Source organism: Sorex fumeus, unplaced genomic scaffold, assembly GCF_029834395.1.
Source record: "Sorex fumeus unplaced genomic scaffold, SorFum_2.1 ptg000171l, whole genome shotgun sequence".
Taxonomy (NCBI): Eukaryota; Metazoa; Chordata; class Mammalia; order Eulipotyphla; family Soricidae; genus Sorex; species Sorex fumeus.
Genome location: NW_026606228.1, coordinates 1,662,894 through 1,676,015, shown reverse-complemented (window position 1 = coordinate 1,676,015; position 13,122 = coordinate 1,662,894). Strand labels below are relative to the sequence as shown.

At 44.5% G+C, this 13,122-nt stretch overlaps 1 pseudogene; it reads left to right on the top strand.

Moving 5' to 3' along the window:
• The first annotated feature begins 10,562 nt into the window (after window positions 1–10,562).
• Window positions 10,563–11,963, top strand: LOC130017021 (YTH domain-containing family protein 1-like; annotated as a pseudogene).
• Window positions 11,964–13,122: the final 1,159 nt, after the last annotated feature.

The following is a 13,122-nucleotide window of genomic DNA, read 5'->3' as shown; positions in this document are numbered from 1 at the left end:
AGCGGTCATTGAAACCCTAGCCAAACAGGGTGTTCAAACTCAATGCATCAGGATCCTCCATAAGCTGTACTATGGATTCACTACCAGGATCTCACTATTCTACAAAGAAGTGATTGTCCATGTCAAGAGATGGGGTTCGCCCCCTCCTTTTGGGTTTGTGGTTTGCAAACGAGGAATTGAGTGGCAACATGTTTGGTCTATAGTCTACTTTCAGCATGTTTCTCCCATCCTGGGAGGATCCTCCCAACACCCTTTATTTGGTGCTCCCTTCTCTATCTGAGCCGCCTTTTGCCCTAGCATGTGTGGCTGGCCTCCAAACCATGAAGCAAAATTCCTGGTACCAATCTCAGCCATTCTTGAGTGTTAGTCTCCTATTTTGTTACTTTATGTTCCCTAGATAAATGCAATCTTTCTATGTCTATCCCTCTCTTTCTGACACATCTCTCTTAACATGATACTTTCCATGTAGTACCACTTGTATGTAAATATCATGATCTCATATTTTCTAAAAGCTACATAGTGCTCCATTGTGTAAATGTACCAAAGTTTCTTTAACCAGCTATCTGTTCTCGTGCACTCAGATTTTTTCCAGATTCTGGCTATTGTAAAGAGTGCTGCAATGAACAAAAAAGTGCAGATGTCATTTCGACTATACTTTTTTGCTTCTCTGGGATATATTCCCAGGAGTGGTATTGCTGGGTCAAATGGGAGCTCAATTTCTAATTTTTTGTGGGGGGGATGGGGGCTGGGAGGGCTACTGGGATCCATGGTGGTGGGAAATGGGCACTGGTGGGGGGATGAGTATTTGATCATTGTAAAATTGAAACCCAAGCACAAAATTTGTAAGTCTACAACTGTACCTCATGGTGTCTCACTAATAAAAATTAAAAAAAAGAAGAGATGGGGTTCGGCAGGGTAATACCATTTCACTGAAACTCTTCAGTGCCACCCTTGAGAACGTCATGTGATGACTGGAATGGGAAGGAATGGGAGTGAAGATAGAGGGTCGGCAACTACACCACCTCCACTTTGCTGATGACAACATTCTAATAACACCAAACATTATCCAAGTGGCACAAATGCTGGCCGACTTCGACCATGAGTGTGGAAAGGTCTAACTACAGCTGAATCTCACGAAGACAATGTTTATGAGAAACAGTCTCGTTCCTGATGTTCCATTTGCTCTCAACAGAACATACATCTCCGAATGCAACAGTTATGTATACCTAGGTGGAGAATTCAACATGACAAATGACCTGGCATCTAAGTTGCGCAGGAGGAAGAGAGCAGCTTGGAACGCCTTCAAGAGTGTCAAGGAAATAGCTAAGAGGACAAAGAACTTCCGGCTCTGGGCACTCTTCAATTCCACTGTTCTTCATGTATTAACATACGCCTCACAGACCTGGGCCCTATGAAAACAGGATGAGAACGCTATTCGGTTCTCCCAAGGAGGAATCAAAAGAGCTATGCTTGGAATGTTGCGCTTCACTAAAATGAGAGAAAGAATCCGGAATTCTGACCTCTGTCAACCGTCGAGAATCAGGGACGCTGTCTTGTTTGCAAATGCATTGAAGATCAGATGGGCTGGACACATAATGTCATTTGGAGATGATCACTGAACTAGAGCCATTACTGAATGGATTCCACAGGACGTCAAAAGACAGCATGGCCACCCACCTACGAGATGGTCAGACTTATTTGTCAAGACCCCAAAGGATCAGTTTGAGGTTCTTCGTGTTCCTAGATCAAGCAGACACCATTGCGCTACACTAGCATGCGACAGGGACGAATGGAGATTTTACTGGTAATGTATGGACACTCGAGCAAATCGATGAGTAAAGAGATGTCAAGTGATCAAGTGGCACTCAAATTCAAAATATGCAATTTTCTGTTGACTCAGAATGTTAGGAACTGTTATATGCCCAGCCGGTTTGGGCTTCTTCTTCCAGGAACTCTTTACTTAAACTTGGAAATCTAGTTTTTTCTATTCATCCATGTAGTGGTGATAATTATTTTAATTAATATGAAGGGTATTGATTTTCTTTCTGCAGTTCTAATTAGTTAACTATCATATGTCTATTTTTTTAAAAAAATATTCTCATTTCTTGTGAAAGTTATCCAACCGTAAATTGATAGTTTAAATTAAGATAATTTACTTGTTAATGGCCTAACCTCAGGTTTTGATAAATTTCACTTATAATTAGTGACACTTAAATTTTAATTAAAATTGACCTTTCTCATGGTGATTCAATAAAAAAATTAAAAATAAAATTAACCTTTACTTTTTTTTACTCTCCTGTTCATATAGTTTTGAAGTATTTGAAATATTCAAAATTAATCAGACAATGCAACTCAACAACTACAATCTCATGTATGCAAATATCAGTGAAGTTCTCACTGTCCAAAATCTGGCTTCCAGGTGTTGAAAAGTTACCTTTCATAGCTAGCTTTCATTATAGGAGAACCTAGCTTTCCTCTCAGTGCGGACTAATGTATAATTGAATTAATTGCCCCTACTACAGTTCAAATATAGTACCATAGTCTTCTTCTTTGAATTATCAGAGAATTTGGCTCTCTTATAAGATCTTTAAGTCAGAATGAGTCTGTCTTGATCATGTTATTTTCATGGCTCATTCAATGGTTTTTAGTGAACAACGTGTCAATGAATGACCACACTAATGAATAAACTGTCATCCCCATGTATTACCAAATTTCTCTGAGCCCCTGAAGTTTCCTTATATTGAGAGTAGGAATAGAAATAATACTTGTTTTACAACACTAATTTTATATTTTTAACGCAAACACACAGTGCCACCACATACTGTAGAACTGCACTGTCCTCCCATTGCCCAGTAACGTCTCCATTGTGAGACTTGTCGTTACTGTGTTTGGCATATCTAATATGTCAGAGCTAGCTTCCCAGACTTTGACGTGCAGGCAAGACACTCTCGGTAGCTTGCCAGGCTCTCCAAGAGGGGTGGAGGAATCAAACCCTGGTCAGCTGGGTTGGCCGTGTGCAAGACAAGCACCCTACCTGCTGTGCTATCACTCCAGTCCTATGTTGCCCAAAGACTAACAAACACAAGTTATTCAAATGTGAATCCCTTTAGAGAATTATTTCTATAGATGGCTCTAGACTATCCTGAATGACAGACTGATGAAGGAGTTGTAGAAGAATTTCAAATATTGGAAAGATGTTTAAATTAGATAATTTGTATAACTCTAAGATTTTATAAATTTTTGCTCTTTTGGTCACACCTGGTGATGCACAGGAGTTACTCCTGGCTCTACACTCAGGAATTACTCCTGGAAGTGCTTGGGGGTTCATATTTTATGCTGGGAATCAAATCTGGGTCAGCTGTGTGCAAGGCAAACACCCTACCTGCTGTGCTATCGTTCCAGCCCCAGATTTTATAATTTTATGACTGAGATAAGCTCTGATATTTTATAGCAATTTTTTGGAAATCATGATCAACTAGAGAACATTGAACTAAATGGGCGAAATCTAGAAAAAGTTGTATAAATTATGCTGAAAAACCAGAAGAAGTTGATTTGACTGTAAATATTAATGAGTCTGATTTGCTTTACTTTATTTTTTTGTTTGTTTTTTGGGCCACACCTGGCAGTACTTCAGGTTCTCTGTTGAGTTCTTGGGGACCATACAGTACCAGAGGCAAAACTTGGGCTTCTTGCATGCAAAAACAAGTTCTCAGTCTACTGAGCTATCTCTCTTTTACTGTTTTACATTTTTTTATTTTTAAATTATTCAGCCATCAGTTGTACTCAGGGCTTACTCCTGCTTCTGCTACCACATACACTTTATGAAAACACTATTTTATTCAATCTTGCAATTATTTAGATATAGTATTGTTGCACACTTGATTGTACCTCTTGGGGAGCACAGCAAACTACTGAGAGTATCCCACCCACAAAGGCAGAGCCTGGCAAGCTACTCGTGGTGTATTCGATATGCCAAAAACAGTAATGAAAAAAAGGTCTCATTTCTTTGACCCTGAAAGAGTCTCAAATCGTTGGGAAACGGTAGTAAGGAGAGTCTGCTAAAATTTCAGGGCTGGGAGGAAAAGAGCCCTTACTGGCTTTCACTTGAGTAAATCCACGAACAATGGGATGACAGTGATACAGTGAATATTGTTGCATAACCAGATTTTCCTTGTTGAAATCAAGCTCAAACCATTCACAGATGATATGATTCTATATATAGAGATTCCTAAAGCCTCTACCAAGAAACTCCAAGAAACAATAGACTTGTACAGTAAAGTCGCAGGCTATAAAACAATAGCCAAAAATCCAAGGCCTTCCTATACGCAAATAATGAGACAGGGGAAAGAGACATCATTAGACATCATTAGATAATGTCCATACTGTTTTCCAAAAGACCATAACATGATAGCGGCCACACGAATTTGAATTTCTGATATTTTAGTAATAAAACTAGAGGGATTATTGCCAGAAGCCCCTGGGCTCCGAGATTGGTATGTGTGCCTCTGGGTTCATGGTCAGTCAGAAGCTGGAGGAGGCATTTGAGGGTGGCAACCCGGAACATTGTCATGGCTGGGAGCAGGGCCGATTCCACTCCCCATCCTATGAAGCCCCATGTGCCTCATCAATGCAGTCTCATACCTGGCTGTTCTTTAGTCTCTAAAAGATGCAGGCCACCATGCCGCCACTGCAAGGGGGGACAGGCGGAGGAGGGACAGACACCCTTCCCCTCCCAGGGCGGCATAGCACCGTAGTTAAATGCACAGTCCAGATACATTTGAGTTTTTAACTTGTATCTTTAGATCTAGTACTATTAAAAACCCAGAGGACTCAATGAAAATCAAATTTCATTAAAAGTTAGTTTTTTCATAGGAAATTAATTCCCCACAGTAAGTCAACTGAATCAGTTGAATTACTGGCATATATATGTAGCACTGTAGCCCTGTCCTCCCATTGTTCATTGATTTGCTCGAGTGGGCACCAGTAATGTCTCCATTGTGAGACTTATTTTTACTGTTTTTGGCATATCCAATACACCACGGAGAGCTTGCCAGGCTCTGCCATGTGGGTGGGATACTCTGGGTAGTTTGCCAGGCTCTCTGAGAGGGATGGAGGAATCGAACCAGGGTCAGCCACGTGAAAGACAAACGCCCTATCCGCTGTGTTATCGCTCCATCCCTGTGCTATTGCTCCAGCCCAAACAAATGAAATAGATATTTGAGCAATTTCTCTGTTAGTTTTTTTAATCAATATTGACAGCTACGGTTCGGCATTCATAGATCATTTTTTTAACCTAAGTAATAGACAGCTATCTCCAATCTGAAGTTTTTCACCCTGTAACATAAAACTGATTACTGTAAAATAGAAAATTATAACTCAGTGATACTAATGCATTTGTACTAGTTTTATACATATCAAAAGGAAGTAGTTTGAAAGCCCTTTTCCTTATTAGATTGCTACATAGCATGAACCTTGAGGAGAAACCCACTGGGAGTTTATATATTTCACGGAATGACATCAAAGAGTTAAAATTTTTATTTCCACCAGAAGCTCATTATTTACAATTCCACACTGTTATATGTATTAATGTTATTCTGATTTTGGCAAATCAAAACGTTTTATGCACTGACTTTATAATGACCCTGGTTGATGGAAAGTTGGCAGTCTCACATTAGATCATCACTACGCTAAAGCAGAGGTAGAAATAAAAGAGAAACTTGTTTTCAAACAGTAACTAGATTAGGAGAATACAGATGAACACACATGCAAACAGCAAGAGCTGATACAACTTGGGCTGAATAAAAGACCTCATGTACACTAAAATGAACAGGTGGTCCTGCTAACACACCTCTGAAGGCATAACATAATTACAGTCATTAAATTAAGGTATGTTTAAGACATCTTCATTTATATACATCCCTGATCCTCAAACCTTCCATTATAGAAAAGGTCACTTAGAATTCTCCTACAGGAGAAATGGAGTTTCCATTCCTGTGAATAGAGAACCAAAGAAATGTCTGAAGCTCCACTACTACTTGTTACCTAACCTTTTTCCGGAGTTTCAATCAAATGGTATGTTCCTCATGACTTCCCTTTACTGCTAATTGTATTGAATGACTGCATTGTTATCATGTGGCTCTTCCAGAACAAACTCACACTGAAACTATGTGAAATTGGCTTGAGTTATTAAGAGAAATCTCACCTTACAAATATGGGAGTTAGTGCTTTTGAGTTCTGTACCTCATACTGCAAATAAGTCCAACCCTTATTTAGAAACACTTGTTCTACAAGTTAAAAAATTAAATACTCCTAATTTTTGGAATAACTCTAAATTATCCAGACTTTCAAAATCCAATGTGGATATATGAAATGGAAAAAATATGAAATTCCATAATTTTAGTCATAATTCTTCTAGGTTTAAGTCATTTACTCTATTCTTATTCTCATTGTAATTTTGGTCAAATAGTAAACTTATTTCAATATAATCACTAGCAGAGCTCCAGCAGCCAAAGACCTCCAGAACCAGCCACAACCATGCTGAGACCACTCTCCACACGCATGAAGGTACCAGCAGAGGAACAAAGGCATGCGGGTCCCGGGGCTGAGATCTTCAAGCCTGCTCGGATAGGGGCTGAGCATTCTCCACCCAGATCCTCCATCTTCCAGTAGGCAGGGGTCACACCCACCAACTGGCTACCTGGTGCCGTGTAATCCCATCAACAGCCAAGACTCAGAGACTACAAAACCCAGTTCCCGGAAGCATGTGGCCGCATTCGAAGCCTCACAACATCTTATTATCTCATTCTTACTTTGGACAACCTGGCAGGCTACCGAATGTAACCTGCCCACACAGCAGAGTCTGGCAAACTCTCCATGGCATACCCAATATGCCAAAAAGCAGTAAAAATGATGGGTCTCATTCTCCTAACCCTGAAAGAGCCTTGAATATGGCACTTTTTAAAATCTCAGGACTAGGACGAAGGAGACTTTACTGGGGCCTGCTCGAGGCAATCAACGAACAACAGTATGATCGTGATCGTGATAACCACTATCAAGGAATATAATAGTACATTTTATCTTATTTTAAATTGGCATGAATTAAAATTTATCAGTGTTATTATATCCAAAACTTATTAAATTGGCTTAAGCATTAAAATACATGTGACAGTCAATCACACTTTTTTAGTAATCACTTAACTTCCCGTTAGTCGTCGATTTGCTTGAGCAGGCGCCAGTTATGTCTCCATTTGTCCCTGTCGCGTGCTAGTGTAGCCCAATGGCATCTGTTCACTCTGGGAACATGTAGAGCCTCAAACCGATCGTTCATGATCTTGACGAAGAAGTCTGACAATCTGGTAGGTGGGTGGCCACGCGGTCTTTTGACATCCCGTGGAATCCAGTCAGTAACAGCTTTAGTTCAGCGGTCGTCTTTAAATCTCATTATGTGACCAGCCATCTGATTTTTGACACCTTGGCAAATGAGACAGCGTCCCTGATTCTTGATCTTCGACGGATGTCGGAACTCCGGATTCTTTCTCTCATTTGAGTGAAATGTGATATTCCAAGCATAGATCTTTCTATTCTTCTTTGGAAGACCTGAATAGCGTTCTCATCTTGTTTGCGTAGGGCCCAGGTCTCTGAGGCATATGTTAAAGCAGGAAGAACAGTGGAATCAAAGAGATGTGCCCGGAGCCGGAGGTTCTTCGTCCTCTTAGCTATTTCTTCGATGTTCTTGAAGGAGTTCCAAGCCTCTCTCTTCCTCCTGCGCAGATCGGGTGCCAGGTCATTTGTCATGTTGAATTATCGACCTAGGTACACATAGCTGTTGCATTAGGAGATGGTCATTCCGTTGAGAGCGAATGGGGCATCAGGAACGAGGCTGTTTCTCATAAACATTGTCTTCGTAAGATTCAGCTGTAGTCCTACCTTTCCACACTCACGGTCAAAGTCGGCCAGCATTTGTGCCGCTTGGCTGATGTTTGGTGTTATTAAAACAATGTCATCAGCAAAGCGGAGGTGGTGTAGTTGCCGACCATCTATCTTCACTCTCATTCCTTCCCATTCCAGTCATCGCATGATGTTTTCAAGGGTGGCACTGAAGAGTTTCGGTGAAATGGTATCACCCTGCCGCACCCCTCTCTTGACATCAACGATCACTTCTTTGTAGAATGGTGAGATCCTGGTAGTGAATCCGCAATACAGCTCACGGAGGATCTTGATGTATTGGGCTTGAATGGCTAGGGCTACAATGACCGCTTCCGTCTAAACAGAATCAAAGGCCTTCTTTAAATCAATGAACATTAAACAGAGCAGCATCTTGAACTCCCGAGAAACCTCAATGAGCTTGGTTATCGTGTGGATATGGTCGATGGTGCTGAATCCTTTGCGGAACCTGGCTTGCTCGCATGGTTGTCCTTCATCTAGTGTTCTGCCAATCCTATTTAGGATGACTCGAGTGAACAACTTGTAGATGACAGATAATAGGCAGATCGGGCAATAGTTGCCAATGTCATGGATGTCTCCCTTCTTGAACAGTAGTACGGTCCTGCTGGTTTTCCATTGGGACGGAACCTTGCATTCGGACAGGTAGCAAGTGAAGAGTCGAGCCAGTGTATTGATGAGTACTGACGGCAGGTTCTTCAGGTGTTCAGGTCTGACTTTGTCTGGGCCGGGTGCTGTTTGTTTCTTTACCGACGAAATGGCGTGTCAGATTTTAGAAGGGGGAACGTTGGGAACGACATATCCATCCTGTGGAATTTGGTATGTCGGCAAGTGGACATGGCTATCAAAGAGATTTGAGTAGAAGTCATGGATAATCTTCTCCATTGCCGTTCTGGAGGATGTGATGGATCCATCAGGACGTCGGAGGGCAGTCATCTTGGTCTTATAGTTGGCGAAGGACAGGCGGGCGTTAGGAATACTTTTCCCAGCTTCTGCGGCATCTACCAGTACTTCTGCTCTTCTCTCTTTGAGGTCTTCCTTGATCGCATATCTGCACTGCTTTGCGAGCTCAGACGTTAGCTTGTGGTTGCCTGAGGCATGCGCCAAACCACGCTGGCGAATTAGCTCAAAGTTTTCGAAGACAGGCGTTTTTTTGTGGCTATCTCTCTTGGCATTCCTCGCACATTCATGGAGGTGCTGAACCAGTCGATCGTATTCCTCGTCAATGTTGTCAACAATGGCATCTTCCCATGTTGCTCCAATAGTGCCAAAGAGTTCCCAGTTGGTGGTCGTTCTGGGAGTTCTCTTTTTGAACTTTGCAGCCCTTTCTCCCCGCTCTGTGAAGTAGAATTTTGCACGAAGGAGACGGTGGTCCGATCCGGTTAGAAATTTTGGGACAACAGCAACATCGGTCAGGCAAAACCGTCGATTGAATATGATGTGCTCTATTTCGTTGTGGAATCGTCCACCGGGAGACTCCCATGTCTAACGTTTAGATTCTGCCTTCTGGGACTGTGAGTTACCGTGGATGGTCCTGGTCGACATGATGAACTCAGACAGTCTCTCACCCTGTTTGTTCCATTATAGGCCATGGTTCCTGATGTGAAGTTCTTCAGCTGATCTTCTCGGTCCTATCTTGGCATTAAAATCACCCACAATGATCTTGTAAAAGGTATGGTCTTCTTTATAGAACTTCTCCAGCTCCATGTAGAACTTCTCGATTTCTCTTTCATCATAATGAGATGTTGGTGTGTAGACAACGAAGATAGAACCTGCAGGCAGTAAGCCACATCTATTCAAATGTAAGCGTACGATTCGCGTTGTTAGGCATTCGAATGTATCAATGCTCTTGGCCAAGTTTGTGTTGACAAGGACACCGACGCCTCCAACACCTCTTTCATCGCATGTTCCGAGAAACAATTCTTCTCCAGTGTCGAAAACGGCATGGTGAGATTCGTGTCTTCTTGTCTCGGTCAGACCAATGATGTCGTATTTGATCATTCTCGCTTGTACCATCAGGTCCTCGATGGATGCATCTGATGCTAGCGTACGTGCATTGAAAGTACAGATGATCATTTTTGTCTTCCTTCCTTGTGGCAGCCTAGTTCAGCCTTGAGATTTTGTCTGCCTCTCCTTTCTCATCCTTCTCAGTGCTGCCATGTCAGTGAAGCTTTCAGGGTCAGGTGAATGAGACCAGTTGTAGTTACTGGTTTTTGCATATCAAATACACAACGGATAACTTGCCAGGCTCTTCTGTGCTGGCGGAATACTCTCGGTAGCTTGCCAGTCTTTCCGAGAGATATAGAGGCTTATGGGGCGACCTCTAATCACCCTTGTAGGTGTTACCATATTTGAACCCTATCAAAAATGGCATGACAATTCCAGAAGATGGGTATTTAGTGTATTATGCTGTGTCCCGCGGCCGCTTTGCAGCCATGCGGGTCCGGAAAGAGTCCTGGAGTGTGGCGACGGCTGGGTAGTGGAGGTAGTGTCGCCATTGGGTGGGCACCTTGTCAGGGCGTCCACGTCCCCGCGCCCCCGCGCCCCCATGTCGCCCAGTCCCCGCCCACCAGCCCGCCCCCCGGGAGGAGGCGGCACCAAGCGGGTCCTGGCCTCGTGGATGAAGCATGTTGGCCACCAGCGTGGACCCACAGAACGGGTCTCTGCATCAGAAGGACTCTTGCCCCGACAATGACTTTGAGCCCTACCTTTCGGGACCTTCCAACCAGGGGAACACTTACCAGTCCATGGCCGACCCCTACCTGTCCAGCTACTACCCCCCGTCCATCGGCTTTCCATACTCTCTCAGTGAGGCCCCCTGGTCTAGTGGAGGGGACCCCCAATCCCCTACCTCGCTCCCTATGGACAGCTCAGCAATGGAGACCATCACTTCCTGCACAATGCCGTGTTTGGGCAGCCCGGCAGCCTGGGCAGCAGCATCTACCCTCACCGGCTTAACTTCTTCCCCGACAACCCGTCTCCTCTGCCTGGGGAGCGAGCGGGGTCTGGGGCAGCAGGCGCAGGGCTCGGCCTATGGGGGCAGCTACACCTACCCACCCGGCTCCCTGGGCGGCACTGTCGTGGACGGGCAGACGAGCTTCCCGGGTAACGTGTTGGGCAAGGCCACGGGCATGAGCAGCCTGGAGCAGGGCGTGGTGGGCCTGAAGATCGGCCAAGTCTCTGCCATGGCCAGCAAGCCAGGCCTGGGTGCCAGCAGCATGGCGGTGACAGCTGTCCTTCTGGCGGGCGGGGGGGGGGGGGAGGGCGGGCAGGTGTGAGTGGGCCCGTCCCCAAGCCCACCTCATGGGCCGCCATCGCTAGCAAGCCAGCCAAAACACAGCCGGGAATGGAAGCCAAGAGTGGACCCGGGGCCGGGGCGTGCTGCTGCCTTCACCCATGAAGCAGCACATGGTCATTGGCACATGGGACGGCCAGGGACCTGTGCCCAAGGCTGCAGTGGCCCAGCCGGTGCCCCCAGCCCTGCCAGTCAGCCAGTCTCTGCCTGCCCAGCCTCCCACCGCAGCCCAGCCACCACCACAGGTGCGCTGGGTCTCCCAGCGCAACAGAAGTGCAGCGTTTGGTCAGGGCGGTGAGGCTGGGGGGGACGGAAGCCCTGCGGGGAGCGGCCAGCCTGGCTCTGGCCCGAGCACCAAGGCCTACCCTGTCCTCGAGCGCCTGAAGGCTACAACCCCGAAGGCTTGGACTGGGACCTGCGCAGTGGCCGCGCCATCATCATCAAGAGCTACTCGGAGGACAACGTGCACCGCTCCATCAAGTACTCCATCTGGTGCAGCACGGAGCACGGCAACAAGCACCTGGACAGCGCCTTCCGCGCCTCCCGCAGCGCCGGGCCCTTCTACCTGCTCTTCAGCGTCAACGGCAGCGGCCACTTCTGCGGGGTGGCCGAGATGAAGTCGGCCGTGGACTATGGCACCAGCGCGGGGGTCTGGGCTCAGGACAAGTGGAAGGGCAAGTTCGATGTGAAGTTTTTTAGTAAAAATTGTACTTTTCCAGAAGTTTAAGTTTGATCTAATTTCAACTAAACCCTAAATTAATGCCAATATTCTTGGATAAAATGGAAAGGGTCATTCTTATTTTCTGTAACATGAATCAAAATTATCTGTAGAGCAAATTGTTTTTGCTGTAAGTTGGTACATGGATGTTTGAGGAATATGACATAGACATTGAGGAACATGACAGGCATTGACCTCCACTTTGATTTGACCGAAATATTTTTAAAGTGTCCATTTCTAGCACAAACAGAAAAGCAAAACATAAAGTCATGACAGAAAATTGTGATTTACTTATGGTATTGATGATGCTGAAATAAAATTGCAATTTTAATGCCACTGGGAATTACGAAGCTCTTGCGATGAGATTGCTGCAGTCTAAATAGTCTCACAGATCTGCCCTTCCTTCTCTTGAGCCATAAGAAAAGCAAAATACACCAGAATAACTTCTTTAATGTTCTCTTTATGAGAGGGTGTTCTTTTTTGGGGGCGTGGGTTCACACCCTGCGATTAACAAGGATTACTCCTGGCTCTGCACTCAGAAATTACTCCTGGTGGTGCTCAGAGGACCATATGGGATGCTGGGAATCTAACCCAGGTCGGCCGCATGCAAGACAAAAGCCCTGCCCATTATGCTATCGCTCCAGCCCCGAGGGTGTTCTTTTTCGGTCTCAAAATTCTTGTAAGAAATTTAACTTGAAAAGAAAATAAATTATTAGAATAGGATTTGAAACAAACACCCATTGTGCTTTATATTACCTTGGTGGAGATTTATCATATTATCTCTTAAGATTCAAATATTAAGGCTGAAGAAATAGCAATAGTAGTTAAAGTGTATGCCTTACAGGTGTCTCTCCTCAGTTTGGTCCCTGGTGCCATATGGTCCTCTAGCATTGCTAGTGTAGCCTTGAGGGCCCTGAGCACTTCCGGATAGCCTGAGTATCCCAGCATTGCAAGACTGGAACAACAGCATGTTCTTCTCTTCTTGCATTGAACTGCTGCCCAAAGGAATCCCTAGACCTTGTGAAGATTGCTTGGAGACCCTCCACTCAATAAGCAAATGCCAGAAATATGTAAAAATATGTCACAGGGACTACTTTTTTCCTCAATTCCTCCTACAAAGACCTTAGAAATATTTATTTACACATCTTATTGAGTTAAAGAGTGAATG